The sequence below is a fragment of the Pleurodeles waltl genome, chromosome 5 (assembly GCF_031143425.1).
Source record: "Pleurodeles waltl isolate 20211129_DDA chromosome 5, aPleWal1.hap1.20221129, whole genome shotgun sequence".
Lineage (NCBI taxonomy): Eukaryota > Metazoa > Chordata > Amphibia > Caudata > Salamandridae > Pleurodeles > Pleurodeles waltl.
In genome coordinates this window covers 772,138,720-772,165,434 of record NC_090444.1, presented here as the reverse complement: position 1 = coordinate 772,165,434, position 26,715 = coordinate 772,138,720, and positions in this window count along the sequence as shown.

Here is a 26,715-nt window from a genome sequence, read left to right as displayed (position 1 = left end):
CTCTCCAAGGGTCTCACATAGGCCCCTTATCTCCTTCTGATTATTAATCGAGGTCTCAAAGCCTCCCTTAACCTCCAGGGATAGGGCTCTTAACATTCCTGCAATTGGGTGATTCTGAAGTTCTTCCCCTACTGAATCCCACTGTTACCCATCCTCGTCTCTTAGGGATACCCTGACAGGAATCTGGGGCGATGGGCTCCTGGTCTGAGGGCCTTGACTCTGCCATCTCACATCTTCAGTATCAGCCTCCAACCTTGGACCCTTATCCACCTTCTCCGTTTCCAAAATTTGAGCTTCCCTACCCAACCCTCGCTTACAAAACCATCTAGCGAGGCCTGCCAAGAGGGTCTGCTACCCCCCATTTGTTTTTCATTTACTACCATACTCTCCATACCCTCCAGTAGTTGAAACCTATTAGGGCTGCACTCAATCTGCAAGACTTGTCTGCCCCCCTTACTCGTGCAGACTCCTGAGGCTCCTTTTTCCATATGCGCTATTTGCATTTGTTGCTTGGAGTCTAGTTTCTCCATACCTGAGAGCCGGATCCTAAAAAATTTTTTTACGGAGGGGGGGTAATCTCAAGGCTCCTGTCTCGAGCACTCCCAGTTTTTGCAGGGAACTTATCCTTCCCCTTACCTCCTCCACTTCTAGCTCTGGATTGATCTTTTTGTACTTTATAATGATCACTAGGGTACTCTGGTTCACCCAAGCTCAGATTTCCCTTAGTCCCAATAGTCTTCCTGCTGCTCCTCAGGGCTACTCAAGTACTTCTCTTTTGTTTTCCCTCAATCCCCTATGGCCATACATACCACGTCTCTTGCCACCAGAAAAAATCTCCAGATTCCCAGCCGTAAGAAAAGGGGAAAACAAATTACCTTCTCTTTGCACTGTCAATCCCTCTCCCAAGGGCCCTATGCCACCTATGTTGCCTGTGCTGCTGCTACCGCTGCTGCTCTTCCTGCTGCCTTGGAATGGAATCCTGGAGGCCGCCTCCCTGCTGTTGCACGCGCCCAAAGGTTGGGTGCGGCTCGCTTCCCCCACCGAGGCACCAGCACTACACTCCTCTCTGCCGCCGAGTGTGGCACATAGCGCAAAGGTCTAAGGTATTTACTTTTATTTTATTTTTATTTTATTGCCGCTAGGGAGCTATTCTACTGCACGCCACTTAGAAGCGGCATTACCTGAAACTTGTCTTAGGCAGAAAACAAGTTGACTCCAATAAAGGACTGTGTACCCAAGTTAATGTTAAGGCTATGTTTTTTGGGTGCCACGTACAGCAGGAATACACAGCCTGCATTCCTCAGGCCTGCTTCTGCCGTCAAGTGGCACCGGCCTTTCGCACTGCCACAATGCTTGCACTAGTCAAAAATTGACATATGGTTAGGTAGTAGTTGCCTCCTTCAAAAAATTACATACAGATGTTGCAACATGAGGCAATCACTTCTTCTTACATTTGTGTAACTGTCATGTCAGTCTGCCCGTACATGACTGACAATACTCCTGCGTCATGTTTCCCATTACTTTAACATTATTTACCCCATTTACACAGTTGTAATGACCATGATGGTCATGTAATTTTGTGTATGGGAAGTATGTACCCTTGCAGCATTCCATATATGTCTGATATTTGACACTTTATGGTATATATGTGATACACAATGTACACAAAGAGGAATGTGCAATCTGTCTGCAACCAGTGCATTGCTAAGCTCTCTTAAATGCTATTTGGGTTAGACACTAAACTTCCTGTCCTGGCCCTTGACAAAACATGCTGTAGTCAACCTTATGTCCTCTTGTCATGCATGTCGTGCAATGAGGTTTGCCCACCGGTGTTTGAGTTGGTGGTCCGTCTGCAATGACACCAAATATCCTCCATAGGTGGTGGAGCACTTTTCCCCACCACAGCTTCCGTGCCTCCGTTGATGACCCAGCCACCCATATTTAACATCATGGGGAGTTAGTACTTCACCAACCAGATGAACCCTCCCAGCTCATCTCCCCTCATGCGTTGGGCTCTACCCTTCCCCGAAATATTGCAGTTTCCCTCCACTGCAAATATATAATCCCCAAAAATTATTTAACACTACCCCACCTAACTCCAAATACTCAAACAGACCACTCTACCCCAAGACAAACACCCGACAAAACAAATACTATGACAGAACAAAAACAATACACAAAACAAATATTACAAAATTGACAGGACATCAACAGAACACAGCACAAAACTCAGAAAAAAAACACCACTCCTCAAACAGCACCAGCTCCACACAACCTCTCATAATCACAGACAAAAGACAGTAAAGTAAAAGTGAAAGTGAAATCACCGTACCATGTTTGCAGCCAGGAAGTCATGGTTCATCACTTCCTGGGCGTGTGTCACGCTTTCTGATGCACGTTGTTTTTTTAACGCATGACGGTCATGCATGTTTTTTTTTCATGAAGGCTGACAAGGCCTGTTGACATGCTATTGACGCACAGGGGCAAGACGTCATTTTCTTGATTTGCAATGTATGGTGAATTGCTGTTTACGTCAAAATGTTTGACGCATAACAGGAATGCGTGAATTTTGTAGGAAAGGCTGACAGTGCACCCAAATTCACATTCCTTGTTACAGAGGCTATGCATCTCTGTAGTCACTATGTTATGGCTATGTGTGTGTGCATGTGCATTCATATATCTAACTGTAACATCGAAATGTGTTACCATATGTTTGTCTGTGTGTGTGATGCATGCGATGACTGCTACTATTTGCATATGTGCATGTGTCGGTAGACTTTTTCACATAGATGTTACCACATGTGTACCGGGAGTGTACATATGTAATGTAACGCATATTTGTGGGTCTACAACATTGTGATGTCTGATTTCCAAATCTATTTTTGACCACACAGCTTTAGATATGATGTGCTATGTCCAATACATGTTCATGCATGTGATACCCTTGACAAATTGTACATAAAGGAGGCTGTGGACTACAGCTGGATTGATTTCACGTAACCCATGGCAATGTGAGTGCTTGTGTGGCCACACTGTGGTGTGTTGTATGGTTCAGGGTTTGTGATGCTATGCTACACGTGTAACATATGGTTCCCCATGCATATATAATGCAGGTGATGTGAACTGACATGTGTCAATGAAGGTCGGTATGTGACATGTGTGTGCAAAGATATGTTTCTTGTAATACATTTTATGAATGTCAAAGTGGTGTGTTCATATGACATCTCCCAAATCTATCTTCCACCATGGATATATGTTGGCAATTGTTTCATGTGCATTCATCTGTGCCACCTATGTTTCCCTATGTGGTAACCTATCTGAAGGTCATATAAGTCTATGTATGATCACGTGCTACATATACATTTTCATTACTGGAAAGTAGACTTTTGTGCAGACTACAATACACAATACCAAGCCTGAGCCATTGAAGTGGTATATGTGTGCATAGAATTCATTCATATGTGTGAAAGGCACACACTTGGTACATACAATTGACAAAACCATGTTTGTTTTGTCTGTTACATACAATGGCATACAACTGTATTGTCGGGTTGCTGTCAGGCAATGATGGCACCCTCGTCATTATTGCTCCGGTGGCACTTTGTGTGCCCACACAGACCCATGGTTGCATGTATTGATGCAGCTTGACGGTGCTCCACTCAGCTCAGTCCACTGTGCACAGCCAGCAGGCCCCTGACTGTGTCAAGAGTCATGGTAGTCTCAGCAGGGGAGTTAGTGGGCATAAGGCAGGGATCTAATTTCATCATGATTGCTCTTCAGCAGCACATTGCGCAGTCCCCTGCAGACACCTGCACAAATGGGATCCCAAGACCTAGCATGTTTTGTTTCCTTTGGGGTACTTGATATCAGGCTTGCCCTATCATGTACAGGGGACTGGCTGCTTGTTTGTGTAGGACATGTCTCATCATTTGCATGGTTTGACACAAATGGTTATACATTGTTTGGGTTTTCCATATGATGCTTGGTTTGGGCATTTATATCTCGTGTAACTTGCTTATGTTTTCCGACCCAGGGGACAGATAATGTCATCTGTCACTGCCTTCTGTCACAATGGAATGCGATAGGCAAGCACATTGTTGTTGTTGCCAACATGAATGGGTTATTTACTGATCTAGACATCCTCTGTGAATATATGTCTGGGGATCACATGGTAACATTGTTGTGTTGTACAGTCAGTATTGACCTATGTGTGTTCCTTCTCCAACATTATTGGCATATCTTGTTTGGAATGGATTTGGTCCTACATTTTTGGCATTCTTTAGGCTGCTTACACTTTGTACATATCTTCTACTGCAACATTGTCCCGTCATACATGGACTGGATGCTACGTGAGACTTTTTTTACTTTGTAGATGAACACATCTTCTTCTACTGGCTAAGCGATAGTATCTCTCCCATTCCCAGGCTTTGCTAGATTACATGGCTTCCACACACACAACAGTACTCCAGCCACAGCACGTATGTAGTGTCAGGGTGTCTTCCCCATGTTGTATCTCCAAGTGTCTGTGGGAGTCTCTCAGCTGTTCTTCCACATCCTTTTGTGAACATATGCATTCCACAACCTATGTCACATTCACCATGAGTCTTGTTAGTGTGTGGAATCATCTCAGCTTTGATTATGTGAAATGCTGCATGCAACATTTCTGTCTTCTTCTTCACCCATATCATTTTGGATGGGTCTGTGACATGTTTGGACATTGCTAGACTTATATGTGCTTCCCAAACAGGATTGGCTGTGGGAGACCTAGGCATTTTAGGGTTTTGGTCTCAGTATGTCACTTTCTCTTGGTTAGGCATAAGTGTCATTGAGAGGTATGTTTTCATATGTCATGTGTGATAGTGTCATACAGACTTTACTGGGTTACCTTGCAGACACAAACCAAACATTGTAGGTAAATGCAAACCCTTTCCTACCTAGGCCGTACACCGGTACAGCACTCTTCACATGTATTAACAGATTAGCTGCAGGCATATGTCAAGACAACACCATTGAGTGACGTGTCCAAGAATGTACATTGGAAGTGTTACAGACTATGCCTACATTCCAACCACACATTAAAGTGGCAGTGCATTCTCCCACTTTATTAATAATTCCTGGCTATGGGGCATATGTTTGGAGAATGGAGCAGCATCCATTCCTGCTCCACTTGCCTTGTGGCCCTTAGCGCACTCCACAGCCAACATGTGTGTGCTATATTTGAGAGACAGCATACCATGTGGCAGGGCTGCGGCCAAGAGTGCTCACAGTATGTAAAGCTATTGTTATACTGTGCAGGGTTAGGGTCAAACTTTTGGCCTTAACCCTCACCAGTACATAATGGTCCATTGATACCATGTGTGTTCCCCCTTGTCACACCTGCTCAGTGCTGGTGTTAACAGCTACCCACCTGAGATGTGACACAGTTTAGTTCCTTACTTTCAAGTACACCATTTTGAAACATCCCCCCCTTTTACATATCTTGCCTGGCGTAGGCATGATGTGGTGCAAGGGGTTGGAATTTGTGCAATGCATACATTACTCTACTCAGTATTTCTGGTGCGTGGATCTAGGCCTTAAAGAGCCACATGAGCGTGAGTAATGTGACGCTGATGTGCGGCATGTAGGCACTAGACACTCTCCAATCACAACCTATGTTCCAACATTCTTTGCAACTGTTGTGGGTTTTTTCCTGCTCTCTGAGGAGTGGACAATTTACCAATGGTATATGAAGCAGCTAATGAGTATGCCATTGACAATCTGGTGCAAAGTGATTAAATGGCGATATTTGCAGGGTGATTTTTGTTGTATAGTGTCTAGGTGAAGACGTTCAGTACAATTTGTTGTCTCCTGCAAAGTCCTGCAGCAGTGTTTTGTTGTTCCCTCTCCACCTGTGCTGCATCATTGTCATCCTCATCCTCATTGGGGCCATCTACCAGTTCATCCCAGGGGCATTAAGCATTCAGGGCCTTATTTATACTTTTTGGTGCAAAACTGCACTAAGGCAGTTTTGCCCCAAAAAGATTTGCACCGGCTTACACCATTTTTTAGCACCAGCTGGGCACCATATTTATGGAATGGTGCAAGCCGGTGCAAAGGGTAGGCTAGCTTAAAAAAAAATGACGTTAGGCAGTTTTGAGTAAAAATAAATTATTCTGACCAGATTAGCATCATTTTTTGACGCTAAGGGGCATATTTATATTCTGTTTGTACTGAATTAGCGTCATTTTTTTTTTTACTCTAATTCAGTGCAAAACTAACTCCATATTTATACTTTGGTGCTAGACCCGTCTAGCACCATATTTATGGAGTTAAAGTCATTTTTTGGAAGTGGAAACCTACCTTGCCTTAATGAGATGCAAGGTAGGCGTTCCCGTGCAAAAAAATGACTCTATGGCCTTAACACCATATTTATACTCCCATGTAAAAATGGTGCAAGGGAGGGAGGAGGGGTCAAAAAATGGGGAAAAGCTTGCTTTGCCCCATTTTTTAAGACCTGGGTCAGGGCAGGCTTTAGGGGACCTGTGGCCCTATTTCCATGGTGGAACACCATGGAATGAGCCCAGAGGTGCCCTCCCTAGGCCCTAGGGGCACCCCCACCCACACTAGAGGGACTGCAAGGATGGGAGACCCCATCCCAGGTAAGTACAGGTAAGTGCATTTTATTTTTGAAAGTGCCATAGGGGGCCCTGAAATGGGCCCCCATACATGGCACAGGGTGCAATGGACATGCCCAGGGGACCCCTGTCCTCTGTGCTGGCCACTGGGGTGGTGGGCATGACTCCTGCCTTTTCTAAGGCAGGAGTCATGTGGCATGGTAGGTTTAGCACCATAAAATGACGCTAATCTGGTTAGAGTAATTTTTTTTTACTCTAACCTGCCTAAAGCCATTTTTTGGTGCTAAACCCTCTTCTTCTATACTGCCAGCTCTACCCGACTAAAGTCATTTTTTTAAACTCTAGCCTACCCTTTGCACCGGATTGCACCATTTCATAAATATGGTGCCCGGCTGGTGCACAGAAATGGTGCAAGCCGGTGCTAAACTTTTTGGTGCAAAACTGAGTTAGTGCAGTTTTGCAGCAAAAAGTATAAATAAGGGCCAATATTTTGTACGTTTGCGCCAGTTTTGTGTCATAAAATGACGTTAATGCGGTGCAAAAAAAGTTTAAATCAGGGCCTTGGTGCTAGATGGGTCTAGCACCAAAGTATAAATATGGAGTTAGTTTTGCACCGAATTAGAGTAAAAAAAAATGACACTAATTCGGTGCAAACAGAGTATAAATATGCCGCAGAGTATAAATATGCCCCTAAATATGGCGTTAAGGCCATAGAGTCATTTTTTGCACAGGAACGCCTACCTTGCATCTCATTAAGGCAAAGTAGGTCTCCAATTTCAAAAAATGACTTTAACTCCATAAATTTGGTGCTAGAGGGGTCTAGCACCAAAGTATAAATATGGAGTTAGTTTTGCACCGAATTAGAGTTTAAAAAAAAATGACACTAATTTGGTGCAAACAGAGTATAAATATGCCCCTCAGTACAACACTTAGTGACCTTTTGTGGCAGCTTATGCCTGTTCCGGGTATCATGTGTACAAGGGGAGATTCACATAATAGGAGAACAAAATTGGTGTAGAGGATTCTCCAAGGTTCCTAGGCATTATTTTTACAGATACTTTAAACACCTGCACAGAGCAGGCATTAGGAGGGGGCACACCATTTATTTGAGTGAGTCCCTATCTACTGTGCATGAAATGTTCAGGTATGTTGTCAGTACTCCTACAGAGTCCATCAATTTCATGCATTATCTTGACACTAGTGCATCTACTCTGCACCATGGTGCGCAGAATATTGTATACAGCACCCACATGGTGACAGTAGGGGTGCGGCAAAGGGGCACATTTACAGTGGCACTGCTGTCGATGCTACACCACTTTCCTGACATGTGGCCCTTAGTCCTTTCAGTTTAGACCTGCAGAAGAGTGATGTTCTGGGACTTTGAACCTATTTTGTTTGTTGTGCCCTGTGTGTAGCATGTGAATCCCACCCCTTTTCCCTTGGAAGAGCTCCATTGCACAAAGTGTTGTTGTTGTCAATTGCTGGCAGGCATATGTATACGCATGTGAATCATGGGCACAGGTAGCACACTTGTGTGAAATGTTTTGTGATGTATGCATGGGTTTTTAGACACCTGTGTGACAGGAGGGGGAATGATGTGGTTTTCTGCAATGCCCTGCATTGCATGACCAGTCCTGCTAAGTCCCATGTCTCCTCATTCACATGCATCTCTTATCTCTCACAGTACATTGTCAGTAGTCCAGCTGCCACAGTCCTCTGTTGGTACCCCGGTATCATGTTGGGGAGTTGGGGAATTACCAGGTATGATTGTAGGTGTGCTGTGAGATGTCCATCTCTACACATGATCTTTCACAGCTGGTGATGTTGTATTCCTATGTGTGTGGCACAATGCACCAGTCAGGTGAAGGTGAACACAATGGGTACATTTAGTATGTTTTGGTGATATGTAGTTGGTGATGGCAACACTTGTATGGTATTTGATACCGCCGCCAGAGACTTCTACACCATGACTGTGCCTATATGTGACTTTCCTTACTTTGACATGGCCAATCTATTCACATAGCTGAACTATTCTTTGTTAGGTGTTATGTGTGATGGATCTGTATTTAGTTGTCCACTTGTGGACATTTGTAATGGTTTGGGCCGAGCTTCTTTATGCAAAGAGGAGATAGCTTCACCTGTCCTTCATGTGGTGTGTCAGTCAGGTTTGCTTGCATTATGTACATATGTGTGTATGTGTGTGTGATGTGCAATGAATGCGGTGTAGTGTGGCATGTGACATATATGTTGTTGTCTATACACTTGTGTTCCCCTGTCCATGTGTGTTTAGTGTGGTGTATGTACTCTTTGTCCTACAAGTTTGGTGTGTATTCTGTGTAATAATTGGTATGGTGGCTTACATACGAGTAGCCCTGTACCATATTGTCCATCCTGCAACCGCTCATTGATGGTGGAGTGCCGGAATATGTAGGCATCATGGACCCAGCCGGGATATTTGGCTAGGATGTTTGTGAAGAGCCCGCTGTAGTCCACAATGGCCTGCATATTTATGGAATGGGTGTGTTTGCGGCTCCTGTCGAGTTGTTCCATTGCAGCAGGTGGCACAAGTTGGACATGGATGCAGTCCATTGCACCCAGCACATGCGGGAACTGAGGCAATTTGGTAGAAACCTTGCTTGGTCTCCTGCACAGTTGCTGGATGCTGGGGAACAGGATGTGGTGGGGTGTGAGGCAGATGACTGCGTCCAGAACCTTTGGAAGGAAGGCCGAGAAGGATGGCTGGGAGAAACCACACACTTGTGCATCAGTTGTCTCGAACGATCCTGACACCATCATATGGAGGACAGCCAGGAGTTTGGTCACGAGTGATATAGTTTCCTATTGCGGATTACATGCCCGCCGATATTGGTGTACTGCCTCACTTGTGGAAGAATAAGAGATGCTTATTTTGGAGGTACCAATGGCTTATGAGCAACGACTAGATAAATCAAATTTGAGGCCAAATGTTTAGCCCTGAAGAAGTCCTATGTGAAAGGATGAAACGTGTTGGCTGTTGCTGTTGTGAAGGCCAGATTACATGCGAGAGAGAGAAAAAAAGAATAAAAAGAAGATTTGCACAATTTCAAATCAAAGAATTGGACATTCTATATTATTGGTGGTGGTGCTCTACTATTGTTCTAAATGGGTGGAATAGTGGTTGTGCAGTGATGGCTGTCACAATGTGGTGCAGCAGGCGTACAATTGACACCCGCTTCAGATGGTAGAGTCTGATAACATCTTGTTCCCTGAGCGCAAGGATGGTTGTGCACTGTTGAAATATCCTCTCCTGCCTTCTGCGCTGCGTTTGTTGCTGCTGTGATGGTGTTTGGGGTTGCTGCGGTGGTACTAGTAGGACATGTTGTTGTTGCTATCGTCGACAGCATGTGCCGAGCTGCAGCAATAACAGATCCATGTTGTACAGGGGGTTGTCCAGGGTGTTGCCAGTGGTACAGTGAGGACTCTGTAAGGGACGACAGGGTGGGGGAGACAGTGGAGGACGTGGCTGTTGTCGTGTTTGCATCTGTCTGCTGAGTGTGTGCCAGGCTGTGGTGTGACTTGTGGTGCCTGTGTGTGTCCTTGTGTGCCTTATGTGTTGTACTCTGTGCATGCTTTTTGGCTTGTGTGCTTGGGATAGGAGAGGGGTGCTGGATGGGACACAGGTGGTTGGAGGGGGGACGATCGTACGAGGGACACTGGCTGCCGCCAAAGAGGAGGCCAGAGCCAGAAACAATCTCTTGAGGCCAGACAAAGCACCATGAATGCCTTCCCGTAGGTATTGGTTTGCTGCATTTGTGATGCCAGCCCCTGGATGGCATTCACAATAGTTGTCTGTCCCACAGAGATGGTTCGCAGGAGGTCAATAGCCTCCTCATTGAGGGCAGCAGGGCTTACTGGGGCAGAGGCTGAGGTGCCTGCGGCGAAGGAGATGCCCACCCTCCTGGGTGAGCGGGCACAGGCAACTTGGTGGGGAGCTACTGGGAGGGTGTTTTACTTTCCTTACCTTATGACCGAGCTGACAAAACTTCTCTGGAATGCACTTCTTAGTTTAAAGAAGACATTTATTATTACTTCACCATGAGGTTCCTGAGAGACGCTATGACCAATGACTATTGTTTACCTTCCTCTTATTTCCAAAAAAAAAGAAAAACAACAAAAACAACAAAAAACATTAAAAGCAAATCATGATAAAAACAATCACTGTAAAGCAATGGAAGTGGATTAACATATTAATCTCATAACCTTTCAAATCAGATACACCTACAATGAAAAGACTGAAACTTATATACTCTGATTGGGATACTATCTGATTGAATAGTGTCTCTAAAACAGCAAGTTGATGTGGCATGAGTTCTACTCATGTAAAGGTACACAGTCCACCTGAAAGGTTTGCTGGAATGTAAGTGAAAGTCAAGTTTCAACACGAAACACAGACAGTTAACTGGCAATGTTGCTTAGTTCCAGTGGAAGAATTTAATCAAACAAGTTGCAATGGTGCTCTGTATTATTCCCATGTAGAACTTGAACTGAAGGCGCCAGTTGCGCAAAATGGATCCACTGGGTTTGTACGTTAATCAATCAGGTTCAGGTTGGGGGTGCGGTCCCTCCCCCGACCCCACACGCAAACACCCGAAGGGAGACCACACAGCACACTCGTGGTCAGTGGTGAGTCGTAGTAGGATCTGCAAAAGAACAAAGTATGACTTTTCTTGCAAATAACATTTGTCATCTGGAATATGTTCCCATTTTTCCTGTCCTGGTTTCATGATCAACAGAACATTTTTGGGACCCTTTGCTATAATTTCTGCAGGTTCTGGAGGGTCGCCTGGGGATTCAGCCTACACTTCAGCACTGAGGTTTTTATCTGCTGCACCACAGCTTCCCTTTCCTTGCACTGTCAGAAGGGCTGGGGCAGACTCCTTCCTTACCAAACCTCCATTCACTGCACTTAGGACAAGTTGGGCAATTCTGTCTCCAATCTGTATGAATGAATCAGATTTTCTTCTAGTTATCAGCATCATTTTGATTGTGACTTGGTAATCTGCAGCAATCACTCCCCCTAAAACCTGATCAATTTGCCATATCTGTCCTGGTAACTTTTCTCTCCCCAACTGATCTTTGACTGTTTGTGGGACAGATTTCTGTTGTGTGTGCTGACAAATAGGACATTGAAAAATCACGTTTTTATCAAATCTAGGGGAATGTGCATCTCTCTAATCTCTGCCCACCTGTAAGTTGCTTTTTCTCCCATGTGTCCACATTTCTGGTGCACCCACTTAGCAATCCCCACCAAGTCAGAATTCTGGGTTGACACTTCTGTCTTTGCACTTTTCTCTTTAACATCTGCAAGGGAATTGAACCAGTTATGTACAAGCCATGTGGAAACCCAAACGGCTAATCCATTGGCAGTGAACTAAGAATCAGTGTAAAAATGACACGTCTGAAGCAGCTCTTGCTTTAAAGTCTGACACACATTGTACAACTCTGCATATTGGTTACTTTTTCCTTCTCCTGTGGTAGACAACAACTTTTCAATAACTGGATTGTATAACACTGCTTTCCATTGTCTTTTAGTATCCATGCATTTCAATGAATCATTAGTCAAACAAACACGCTTTCTATCCTGAGGGGACAAGAATTCAAATGGTGCACTCAATTTCACTGGTGACTCTTTTACCTGTGGTACTCCCTGCACCCTCTCCTCATCCGGTGACTCAAGCCCTGTTTTGTATGTACCAGATCCAGTGTATGATACTAGCCTCTTGTGCCTGTCCTATACTGTGAGATTTAGGTGAACTCATCACCCACTGCATGATTGGCAGTTCAGGTTTCAGAATTACATTATCATTTAATGTCATTTGCTCAGTATTCACTAGAGCCCAATAACAAGTCAAAAGCTGTTTTTCAAAAGGAGTACAGTGCCCCACAAAGTCAGATAATTTTCTAATCCAAAGCTCCAGGGGCACCCTTGTCCTCCCCTGATTCTGACCCATACTCAAGGTGGCATCAGTGTTTCACTCTTGCACTGCACACAAATCTAAAGTGTGTTGAATTATTTCATTTGCCAAATCAAAAGCACGCAGCTGCTTCTCACTCCCTTCAAACTCATGTTTTTTCCTAGTTACTTTGTACAAAGTGTTGAGATTTTACTCAGATGAGGGCTATACTGTTTCCAAAAATCAAACAAGCTTGTGCAACTCGGTGTCTCTTGCTTAGTGCAAATAGTAAGAAAATCTAAAATATTTTGTTTTACCTGTGACAACATCTGTCTATTTTCTGGATTCCACTGAATTCCCAGAAACTGCACATTTTGCGACAGTGCCTCTGTCTTGTCTGAACTAATTTTACACATCGTACTTTGCAAAAGCGGTCTGAATATAACATTCTCAACTTCGTGCTCAGTGTAATCTTTTAAGGAATGCACTTGAACTCCTGCAAAAAAACGTGGGCTGCTCTGCGCACGGAGATCTACCCTCTGCTAAAGAGGCTCACACTGGCCCCCCACCTTTTTTAACCTCCTTATTACTGGAATGGGAAAAGCCAGATTCTCCTGCAACAACTTTGTAGATTTCAGTTTTATCTTGCAATAATTTGTTCTGGCTAATTTCCTCATGTAAATTCTTATTTTCATGTTCTAACTGCTTAAATCTCTCATGCATTTTTCTGTAAGCAGACAAAAGTATCGAAACCCTTCTGTCAAGAACAAAAGGGACATAATTTCTCTCAAAAAGCACATTTTCTAAATATGAAAACACTTTTGCTTTATCCAAGCACTCATCCCAAGACTCACAAAGTCCTGGTAAACAAGAAAACATGTTTCTCACAGCACCATAAGGCAGTTTAACTTCACATGCATTTTCAAACATGGTCTGCCGTGCTTCTTTAAATCTCTAAACAACAAAAACAATTACACTTTTAAATCGTGCACCTCCAATCTCTAATTCGACTCCCAGACTGACGACGCATGCCAAAATGTTTTGCTTTCCTTATCTTATGACCGAGCTGACAAAACTTCTCTGGAATGCACTTCTTAGTTTAAAGAAGACATTTATTATTACTTCACCACTAGGTTCCTGAGAGACGAGATTAGTAGGTTGGAAGCACACGTTTAAAAGTAGTCACAGTAATGAAAGCAAAATATATCAAAGTACTTCTCAATTGCAACGTACACAGCAAATACATGTGATTATATTACAGCATAACTTCAAAGCAAAGAATAAAAGTCAAAATTCATCACCGTAGGGCCTATCACTGCTCGTCATCTTTCTCATGCCTGCAAGTTGATGACTCCTGTTCAACTGCGAGAAAGAGATTTTTCACCCAAACGGGAGGTCAGGCACCGTCTTATACATCAGAGTGGGAACAGAACAAGAGTTGGAGAGTGGCCAAGTCTCCAAAGCTTGCTCGTTCCCAGGCTGGATAGAGAGGAAAACACAAAATATACACTCTCTTATCACGCTAGGGTTCGGTGTGAACACAATACGAAAAACACAGCTTGGTCTACCATGTGGAAAAACACAGCTCATCTGCAATGTCTTAACTGCAATGTCGAACTCCACGATAAAGCCAATAGGCAGCTAAACTGAATACAGAATGTAATGTCTAATGCCACATTAAAGCCAATAGGCAGCTAACCTAAATACCAAATGTAATGTCTAATGCCACGTTAAAGCCAATAGGCAGCTAAACTGAAAACAGAATGTAATGTCTAATGCCACGTTAAAGCCAATAGGCAGCTAAACTGAATACAACATGTAATGTGCTACTGATGAACATTGAACAACTAATATGCGCAGTGGTGAAACACAAAGTCAGTGGTCAAACATAATTAATGGCATAACAGAGGGTGGTGCTGTCAAGGGGGTGGCAGATGAAGATGTCGTTGGGGTGGTCCCAGATGGGTCCGCCACCACCAGGGAGTTCCCATCGGAGGAGGAATACGAGTCAGATGTTGCAGTTGTAGTGTGCTCCCCCGTGGTGCTTCCCTTGCCCTCCAACCGACTGGTTCCCTAGGCAGGGTGGACTGTGCCTCCTGGGTCCCCTGGGCTTCGTCATCCATACTCGCTGGTGCCTCTGCTCCTTTGTCTGATGATGCTGATGCACACAAGGACTCAAGAAAACAGAGAGGGAGGGGGAGACAAAGAAAGGGATGCAGGCTGTGAGCAACTCAACTATGATGCAGGAAGGCACACATGCAGTACCTCACCTTACCATAGCCTTTGCACTACTGAATGTTCCACTGATAGGGATTACACCTGCCTCTTTGGATTATGCAGCACTGACAGTGGTGCCCTACAGATTCACTGTACATGTCCTGCAACTCCAACTGAGGTATCCATTTAATCCTCAGATGTTTTGAGTACCACAACGTCACATTGCAAGACAACAGGAAAACTATCTGACTGACTTTTCTACCCACTTTCCACCTTACCTGGGTACACATGCCACCCCCACAACACAGTAACGTAACCCGGTCAAGAAGCTGAACACCTGCATACCCTGACACCTATGAGTCACTGTAACAGCTTCCTTTCTCCACATTGCCTTCAACCCCCCAATACAGTTGGTATGCAGGACAGTGTGAGAACTCACCCCCTTGTGGCTGCTGTGATGCCTTCAAGCACCCATCCAACACTGGGTTAGCCACTGCCAGTATGCAGGCCATTGGGGGGGCAGGGTCCGACTTGCACCCCTCCCTCGTTGGGAGGCAATCCCCAGCTGGGCCTCCGTGGTCTTTCCGGGCCAAGCGTCTCAGGTCCTCCCACTGTTTCCTGCAGTGGGTGCTCCACCAGCTATAGACCCTCATGGTCCGCATGTCCTTGGCAAAAGGCTCGCCATAACCCTTTCTTCTGTTGGGTGCTGACCTGCATGGGAGACACATAGGAATGCACATTAATGTAGACTTACCACATGCATGCTGACATAGGTTCCAGTCATACTGACAGTTGTGCACCATGCATTCCATCATCTTCCTACAGGTTCACATTGATGGCCTACTCCACTACTCCTATATGCTTGGTAATCCTACATTCACACGCACATGCACCCAAGCAATCGCACTAACTGCTAGGACACCGTTATTCCACTCACCTGCTCCTCTGGTCGCCCATGCAACTTTGCATATAGGGGTAGGACCTCCTGGGTGAAGGCTGGGGCCCTCTCCCCTATTGCAAGTGCCATCTTCATGACCAGATGCAGGACACAGCAGCTCACGCAGTGGAGTTGTGGTCGTGGTGAGTGCAGGAGTCAATTGGCAAAGGGAAATCAAAATGGTGGTGACGTCCGCAGCGGTTTGCACTGTCACCGCCGGCAGAGATCATGATTGGTGCCTGTTCCCCATAGACACCAATGTTAACCAATGAGGAATTGCACAGAAGTACAGCCTGGCTTATGGCTGAACGAGATGTGAGAGTGCAGTAGCTAGCAACCTGCCTTTCTTCCTCTTTACCCTATACACAATGGTGACATGTGCTATGTATTCCCACCCTTCCCAGGTGATTCTGGCTATCCAAACCTGTTCTGGCTGTTGATACCAGTGAGGTATCCCAGGTCAGGGGGTGACAATCGCTACCATGAAGCACATGGCAGGACAAGAAGAGACATTGAGAGGACTTTCGGGCTACTGAAGGCAAGATTCCGGTGCATGCATTTGTCAGGCAGATTCCTGTGCTACTCCCCAAACAATGTTTGCCAGATCATCGTGGCCTACTGTATGCTGCACAACTTGGCACTGAGAAGATATGTACCCCCTACGGGAAGAGGAGGAATGACCTGATCTACCGGTGGAAGTTGAGGGGACAGAGGACAGCGATGGAGAAGGGGAAGATGATGAGGATTCCAGAACTCAGCTCATTCAGCTGTACTTCCAATGAGTTGAAGGTACATTTTGACGACTGATTCCCACAACATTGCCTATGTAGATTTGTGTACAATTTACAGACTATACAACCGTTGCAGGATACACAGCAGTGTGTGTGTGGTGCAATGTGTGTAATGTCACATACCCCTTACTACTTCATGTGTTTGATGACTCCAAAAGGTAGTTCACACACAGAATCTTTGTCTTCCTGGATGTGTTTCCTGCCTTCACATGTATAGACTGTTTGGACATGCTGCATGGATAGAGGATGTGAGCCAGTTTTGCTGACAGTACTTGTGACACCACATCACCTCAGTACTTGCACACCAACTTAGAGTCACTCACAATGTGGGTAGAGGTCACCTCAGATTATGTAAATGGCCTTACAGTTGTACTAATTTGCATAGCTGAATATATGAGTTCATTACTGGTGTGTAGTGCAACTGACAATGGTAATACTGGTCAGTTTAGAAGTGACAGTACTCCTGCAATGATGTCCAACTTTGGACACAAAGCAGGTACATGTGTCATTGAAAAAAACGTGCCTAATTGTATGCAACATATCTGTTCCTCTTAGGTCTTCCTATTGTGGGATACCCTTTGCCATGCTGTGTACAAGGAGGATTTGGACATTCCTGGTGCAAGTGTTAGTAACCCATTTCACAGATTTGGAATGTAACAGACCTGCAAACTTTCTGCATAGGCAACATCTGGTACTGTTACAACATTTTACACTGACAAACCTGTTCATCACATGCATGCATTATGAATAAAGCACAAATACATTGGGTGTGAATGTACAGTGTTTATTAAGTGAATAAAAATAAGGGATGGGGAAATACAAGGGAGAGGACAGATGGTGGACGAAATAGTCATTTTGGTGTTCACAGCTGTTGGTAGCACCTATGTCCTGTCATTGCCATGCCCCTGTCAGCATCTGCCACCTGTTTCTTGTGCTTACATCCCCATACATATACATGCAGGACTCCCATTGGGAAGGGTGCAGTGTATGGGAATTAGTGGGATGGCTGATGCATTGTGGGACTTGTGTTTCAAGCGTTACTTGCAGGGACTGGTGGTTGTGTGCACATTGGGTAGGTGTTAGTGGGGTGCGTGAGCATGCAGGGGATGGGTGTGAGTGGTTGATGGGGTGGTATGGATATGGAATAGGGTGTTTTGGGTTCAGTACAGGGGGGGTAACATGCATTTCAGGTGCAGGTGGTGGGAGGGGTGTGTCCTTGAGTTACCAGAGTCCAGTCCTCCATTGACTCCAGTGAGGCCCTCCGGATACAGGATTGCCAAGACCCTCTCCTCCCACTCGGTCAACTCGGGGGGAGATGGTGGGGGCCCACACCAGTCCTCTGGATGGCAAGCTGGTGTTGTGATGCCATGGAATGCACCCTTCCCCGCAGGTCATTCCACCTCTTTCTGATATCGTCCATTGTGCGTGGATGTTTTCCCACTGCATTCACCTTGTTGACGATCCTCTGCCATAGCTCCATCTTCCTGGCAATGGAGGTCTGCTGGAACTTTGCACCGAACAGCTGTTGCTCCACACTGATTATTTCGTCCACCATGGTCTGCAACTCCCTGTCAGTGAAACAGGGGTTCTTAGGGAGTGTCATAGTGGGTTGTGTGGGGAGATGTGTGCTATGATGTGGTGGTGTTGTTTGGGGTAGTGGAATATGTGAGTGAGTTGGTGACAGGTGTGATGATGTTTGAAGGTGCAGTTGTGGGATGTGTGGTTGTGTGTTTGTGAGTTAGATGTGGCGTGTGCAAAAGTGTGACTTGAGTTTATGGTGTCTCTTTCCAGTTGGCCGGGAGTTGTGTGGCAGCAAGTAGGCATAGCTAGGGATTGTGGGTGTTATGTATGTGTCTCAGGTGTGGGGTTTTTAAAATGACCAAGGTGGGGGAGTTTAGTTGGTGAGTCCATTTCGTGGCCTTGGCGATCCGTACCGCCGTTGCATGACCGCTGTGCTGATTAGTGAATTGTAAGTGGGAGGGCAGTTTACTCTTTGCCATGGTGGTGGCGGATTCAGTTCAGCCTGTTGTCTGCCATCGTTTGGCCTGGTGGGGTCAGATACCTGGCTCTTTTCTGGTGTTTTTTGTCTTTGGGGTTGTGATATGGCGGTAAGTTTCCCGCATCCACGGCAGTCTTTTGCCAGCAGACTGCACGGCAGTTGACGGTAATTTCCACCGAACTCGTAATGAAGGCCTAAGTTTTACAAACTTTTCACAGATTTAATTTGCATGACCTGCATTTCTCTCTCTCTCTTAATGTCATCATTTATTTAATATTCCATTGGAGTTGGCGGTGGCAGGGTTGGGGTGATTAAAGAGCTGCTTGGATGTTTGCTGGAAAAGGCATGTCCATCCTACTATTGAGCAAATGAGAGACTTTGGGTAGTGATTAGTTATTCTTGATGAGGCTCCACTTTCTGTGATGAGCTGTAGCGTTTTCAGTTCAGGGCTATGCCATGACTTAACAGTATTGCACTGGTTAAGTACCAGTGTAACAAGAAATCTAAATAGCAGAAAACGGCAGTGACAAATGAAAGGAGTGTAAGGAGGCAGTGAGCACACCCCTGAAAGAGGAGGAAAGAAGACAGGAGAAAGAGAAACAGAGGGGGATAGTGAATGCCAAAGAAGACACAAGTGATAGAGGGGGGTACATAGGGAAGAACAATAGAAGTATATAACTAAGAAATGTGGAGAGGGAGCCTGTAAATGAAAGAAGGACAAGAGAGAAAGCGGGAAATGGAGAAAGATAGGACAAATCAATTTAATTTGAAAAAAGTTTTATGCAATGTGAGCTGATTTTCATATCGTTAAATAGTCTAAATTAGTTTCAATTTATTAGGAATTTATTTTTTTCTTTTATAAAATGTGTCATCTTTATGTGCACTGTGAACCTTTAATTGAGGGTATGCATGTATTATTATAGATATAATTATGAGTAAGGAGACAAGGGAAAGGTATACCAATTGAAGACTGGGTGATGTAAAGAGAAAGGGAAACGGAAAGGAAGCTTTTGCTGATTTTCTCATGTGTGTGACATTTTGGGGATGCAGTGCCTTCTCGTTTGAAGGGAACCAAGGTACCCTGAGAATAAAGTGACTTCAGAATGAAAGCTGCTTCGAAGAGGGGATGTCAGGCATTCAAACGATCGCCTTAATCAGAATCTTAAAGGATTACCTCTAACCTTTAGCAAACAAGTTAGATTTTTTAAAGCGTTTTATAACATGTTTCATGTTTCTTTTCAGTTCCTTCGGACTGCTTGGCTGAGGAAAGTACAATTTAATGATGGGAGGTGATTGGAATCCAATCAGGCAGGGTCACTGACCACCTCACGTTGAGTCTGCAAAATCATCCTTTCTCAACTTTAATGTATCCATCGTTTTCACAGTATATGCTAGTATGGCAGAGCCAAGCCATTGAAGGCCACATTGTTAAGGGCGTATTAACACATTTGTGAAGAAAAGGGAATTGTATATCAAGGGAAGACTTGTAGCGAAGTAGACAGGGAAATATAAAGGACAATGTGAGTCAAAGTGCAGGTAGGAAGATCAGTCAATTAGTAACTTCTGATCGTTCCAACAAAGCAAAGGAACAAACCACACTGGAAGGTGCCAGATGATGAGTAGAATAGGGCAGTTTCACATATCTTAACTGTCTTTCACACAACCACCTTTTCATTTAGAGATTTGAAAAAATTAATTATAACATTGTTCTCAGTTCCCTTTACTGATTTCAGTTTTCTCTCATTGGTGAGTCATTTTGGGGATGCAATGTCATACACGGAGGATAAAATGAGATAATACTCCCTACTCAGAACAGAGACTGCTTCGAAGAAGGGATATCAGTCCAAATGATTGACTTAATCAGACTCTGAAGTAACTACATCTAACCTAGAGCAACTAGGTTAGGTTTTTTGAGGAGCTTCATAAAGTTCTTCATGTTGCCTTCCAGTTGCTATAGACTGTTCGACTGAGGAAAATATAATTTGCTGATGAGAGGAGGTTAAAGCCTAATCAGGCAGGGTCACTGAACAGTTTATTTCAGGCACTATATTGAGTCTGGAAGAGCATCCTGTCTCGACTAAAAGTTACCTTAGATATCACAGTATTTTTATGTAAACAGATGGTGCCGGATAATAGAGGAACAGAATGAGAGGGCCAGGCCATGGAAGACAACACTGTTAAGAGTATATAAAACATTTTGTGGTAATGTAGCAAATTCCATTGCTGAGGATGGAGGTTGATGATTTTCACCTTGGTGCATTAACAGTATGTGTGCTTTTAAGCTGGTTAAAAATAGAGCCTGTAATCTAGTCTCGGACGTCTTGGGGGCTTATTTATACTCTGTTTGTACCGAATTAGTGTCATTGTTTTTTACTCTAATTCGGTGCCAAACTAACTCCATATTTATACTTTTGTGCTAGACCCATCTAGCGCCAAATTCATGGAGTTAAAGTCATTTTTTGGACGTGGAAACCTACCTTGCCTTAATGAGATACAAGATAGGCGTTCGCGTGCAAAAAATTACTCTATGGCCTTAACGCAATATTTATACTCCCGTGCAAAAATCGTGCATGGGAGGGAGGAGGGGTCAAAAAATGGGGCAAAGCTTGCTTTTTTAACGCCTGGGTCAGGGCAGGCTTTAGGGGACCTGTGGCCTATTTCCAGGGTGGAACACGATGGAATAAGCCCACAGGTGCCCTCCCCAGGCCCCAGGGACACCCCACCCACACCAGAGGGACAGCAGAGGATGGGGGACCTCATCCCAGGTAAGTACAGGTAAGTATTTTATTTTCTAAAGTGCCATAGGGAGCCCTGAAATGGGCCCCCATACATGGCACAGGGTGCAATGACCATGCCCAGGGGACCCTGGTCCCCTGTGCTGGCCATTGGGGTGGTAGGCTTGACTCCTGTCTTTTTTAAGATAGGAATCATATGGTATGGATGGTTTTGCGTCAGGAAATGTCTCTAGGCAGGTTAGAGTCATTTTGTTCCCTTTAACGTGCCTAATGTAATTTTTTGGTGCAAAACCCCCTTCTTCCATACCGCCAGCCCCACCTGACTAACATCATTTTTTTGTTTTACACTGCCTACCCTTTGCACCGGCTTGCACCATTCCATAAATATGGTGCCCGGCTGGTGCACAGAAATGGTGCAAGCCGGTGCTAAACTTTTTGGTGCAAAACTGTGTTAGTGCAGTTTTGCCCCAAAAAGTATAAATCAGGGCTTTCTTCATGATAGTGGGAGTGCCTTTGATGTTTGCAATACACTTTCACCTAACAGCAAGCTGGTTCCTTATGTTGTCCTTTATGTAAATTTCAAAACATATGGCCCAAATGAATTCACTGAAAGGTTGAAAAGAGACAGTTTGCAATTAAAAGAAACATTATGGCTCTCATTATGACCCTGGCGGACGGTGGTATTTTGGAGAAAGGTACTGCCAACAGGCTGGCGGTACCTCTTCCCAAAATATGACATTGGCGGTTTGGCTCATACCAAACCGCCAATGTACCACTCTGTTCGCCAGGGCGGTAACAGCCGCCGGGCTGGAGACTTCAGCCTCCAGTCAGACGGCCGTCCATCACAGTCCCACACTCAGGATTATGACCCCGCCTACCGCCATGTTTTTTGCTGCTTTCTTACCGCCACGAAAACCATGGGGGTAGGCACTATCAGTACCAGGGAATTCCTTCTCTGACACTGATAAGGGTCTCCCCCGCCCCCTCCACCTCCCCAGAGCCATCGACCACCCTCCCCCTCCTGACCCCCCCACACCATAAACGCACATTCACACACCAACATACGCACGCATACACACACTCATACCCACATTCACCCACGCATGCATACATACATTCACACAAACATCCACACACACTGACATACCTACAAGCACCCACACATTCACACAACATACACGCACACTCACAACCATACAGACACACGCATGCCACACGCCACACACCCACATGCACGCACACACAAACATACACCCACACACCCCCACTCACACACAACACCCCCACCCCCTCCACTGTCGGAGCACCCGACTTACCTGCTTGCAGGGGGTCTTCCGGCAGGAGACAGGATGGGGCGCTGCTGCAAGCAGCAGCGTCTGCCAACAGAACACCACCAGGCCGTATCATGTGTCATGATACGGTCTGCGGTGGTCTACTGGTGTGGTGCTGCTGCTGGCAGCAGCACCACCTTACCGCCGCCCGCCGCCATGGCCGCAGCTGGAATTCCACCAGCCTTCTGGCGGAATTCCAGCTACGGTCATAATATGGCAGACAGTCAGTAGCCGTGGCGACGGTGTTTTGCCGGCCGTCGCCGCGGAGGTAGGCGGTCATTACCGCCAACGACATAATGAAGGCCTATGTTCCTTACAAGTAACATATAGAAAAACAAAATTAAAATGTATTGCAAAAAAGATTGAGACAATAGGGAGATGCCACTTGGCCCACAGTATTCAGTGGTGTTATGCAAACCTCTCTGGGAGGTCAAGGAAATAATGGAAATGACCTCATCAGCCATGCCATATTGAATTACCCCCTGCCTCTCAGTGTGCCTAAAGTTAGCTGTTACTACTTCTGCTCAAATGGAGAGGAGTTTTTGTTGCCGGATCTTCTCTTTAAGGCAGAAACATTGCTACTTGGAGACCCTCAATTCTCGTTGGTCTTCTGTAAATCCTTATCCACATTGTTCTGTAGAGTTTGTTGTGAAGTATGCATCTTCTTGCGAGAGACAGAAATCTCGTTGTGGATGACGATAGACAACTTTTGAATACATTATACCTCTTGAGAGTCTCATCCTATTTTCAGAGGTGGAGACCTCGCCCACATGGAGAAAGGCACACTTTCTGTAATTTTGGATACTTTTTTTTAATTCGGCCAACCTGCTTAGTAGTCTGAAAGAAGGACGTGTGCATCTTTGCACCCATGTTTCTGAATTAGCTTTTTTCTTCTAATATCATAATTTCGTCAATTTTGAATTAGAGATGAAGGTGACAGGAATGGTGGGGGCTGAGATACAGGCACCCAGGATGTTTGCTGCAATAGACCTACCCAATCTGCTTGGTAAAATTACACAGCAGTGATTGATTCTCTGATTGATGGTTCTCCATCTCCAGTGCTGAACTGTAGAGTTTTCATTTCAAAGTTGTGTCATGACATAAGAACTTTTCCCATTTCTGCTGTAGAGGGAAATGTATTTCTCTTTTTGAGGGTCTAGAGAAAAAACACTAGCAGAGCATGCTAGAATGACAAATGAAAAGAGTGTAGGGATGCAGTGAAGATGCAAAAAAGAGGATGAAAAATAGAGAAGTGAAAAAGGATGGGAGGGGTCACAAAAATGGACAATGACGATAGAGAAGGGTAATACATGTGTATGACCAAAAACACTGGAGAGGGTTAGAATATAGAATAAGGGCAAGAGTGAAAGCGAGAATTGGGGAAAGATCACATTAAATGTTTGAGAATATTGGGCCAGATGTAGCAAGCAGTTTTGCCCATTCTGTGTCTATGGGAAAATGTGTTCGTACACATGGCCCATTGTGTAATGTGAAAGGATTTCAGGACATTAAATGAACTAATTAGTTTTTCTTTCTCTAAAAATTTGATTTTTCTTTTGTGAAATGTGTTGCCATCCCTTATGTGTACTTTGAAGTTCTGTTTTGAAAGGCATGTATGCATTATAAACAAGTGGAGATGAAAACTAAATGGTATTCCAATGGAAGACTTCCAATGTGTGTGAGCGAGGAAGGGAAATTGGAAGACAATGAGTGTAGCATAGGTGCAAAATAAGTGAATTTTTAATTTGCGACCAATCAAACAAAGCAAATGAACAGTTTCAAAGTGCATTGGGAGATGTCACACAGACGAGACAGGCAGGAAAGGGACATTTCAACTCTCCTCTCTGCCTCTCCCTCCACCACCATCTGTTCTTTCATGGATGGACATATAGAAGAAAGGAACTGTCAGAACGTGGTTTTCAATTCCTATTTTACTTATGTAATTTTGCTCATGGTTATGACATTTTTGGGTATATGGTGTTTTCATAGGAAATGTTTTTAACATACACAGAGGATAAGAAGAGATCATGTTGGCACTGCTTCTACAAGGGGATATCAGGAGTCCAAATTATTGCCTTAATCAAAAGTAATTACTTCTAACATTGAGCAAACGTACGGATATATTGAGTATTTTAAAATACTGTTGCCTTTTGATTACTTCAGATTGTTTGGCTGAGGAAAATACTGACGATATAAGCTAGGAGGCTAATCAGGGAGGATCACTCAACTGTTCCCCACCGGTTATATATTGGTTGCTAATTCAGCAAAGGTAGGGCGAGGTGTTGGGAGTCTACAATTCAGTGCAGGAATTCCAATGTGAGATTGTAGTCTCCAACAAATGCATATGTTAATTGGTGGTTGCTAAGTCCTTTACAACCCGTTGTACACTGCAAAAAGATTGAGGTTTTACCTGTCAACACCAGGAGTAAATTCCTTTCCAGAATGCGAAGAGCATGCCTAAAACATTGGGGTAGGTGTAGGTGAAGGAATTCTTTACAATGAAAAGATATTCCCCATGGAGGGTAACCAGAAAAGGGTAAGAAATCACAATTACATTTCTGATGTTTGTGCACGGGGAACATGGATATGCGTTCATTTTAGAAGCATATGGTCGAACATAATATACTAAAATGGAAAAAAGACAATATTTGAAGGTATAGCAAAAAACACAAAGGACTGGGGAAAGACCAATTGAACCATAGTCAGTGGCTTTTTGCAAACCTGTCTTGTTAAGGTTAAAGAAAAAATGCAAATAACCTCATCAACTATGTCATAGTTAGCAACTGCCTCAGTGTGTCCAACTTAAGCTTTGTGACTATTTCTGCTCAGAGTGATGGTTATATTAAATAGAATTCGTATACAAGAGAGCCAAAAGGAGCGAGAATGTTGAAAATGTTAGCTTGATATGTTTGAGGGCAAGCTGGATAGCCTAGTAGGGGAGGAGAGGATAACGACACAGACAGCAAGTTTAGCAGAGGTGAGAAAAGAAGAAGAAAAAACATCTAAATCTATCACCACTTCTGTTACAATCATGTTGCATGTTGCATTCAATTTCATGCTTCTGAGTCTCCGTCTCCACTAGATTTGCTATGGCCTCAAAGCTCTATTCTTGTTAATATAAAATGCATTGAGAGCTCTGCTCTTCATAAAACTCATATCTCTCTTTTAAAATTACAGTATTAAAACCCAACAGTTGATTTAATAACAATACTTAGTGTGCCTCAAAGTTTCTCCGACGATAATAAAGGTGTTAATGGATTTGCTCTCGGTCACTACGAGCAGGGCTGGAGAGTGTGACCTGTGTGACTGCCTGCTGATAGAGAGAGGCCAGTGTCAACTGAGCAGCTGTTTGCTGATAGTTCATAACAAACCCAAATGTGTACATACTATGTGCCAGGCAGCACCCTCACGGAAGAGTGCTTACTAAGGGAAGCAGTCATTGGACTCCCTCCCCCCTTCTACTGCGATTGTACCTCAAACAAAAGTGGGTCTCCGGCCTACGGCGTTAGGGCGAAGTATTCCCATCCTGTTCATTATCAACCAAGTGATTCCACCCTATATCCCACTCACACCCCTCAAAAGCAAATGTGAGATGCAATAATTAAATACTAAGTTCATTGTCGTTTTTTTTTGTAAAATACATACCTTTGAGACTGTTATCTAATACATGTGTTTTACGTAAATTTGTGGTTGCATAATACATTTTGTTTGACTAAACTTCCCCTCAAATATTTTGAAAGAAGTTCTCTGTGTTTTCATAACCACATTTAAGATAGATTTAAGATTGGAAGTACTAATTTGATTAAATTGTATGTAACTCATAAAACTTTACTTTGGTAAATACTGTATTTGTGGCATCCTCCTAATATAAAATATAAATGTAGTCATTCAGTCGTATGAGAAAAGGAGTTGACAAAAGTTGAGTATTAGTTAATGATATGATTGGAATCACAAAGGCCCCAGCTTACTCCCTACACATTAAGGTCCGTATTTGGGAAAAAGTGACACATCAGCTCTGATGCGCCACTTTTCTTGCGCCCCCCCATCAGCACCTAACAACACCATGGTTGCACCATATTTATAATACAGCGCACCATGGCAGTTAGCACAATAGCGTCAAACTTTTTGACACTATTGTGGCGCTTTGCTACACTAGCT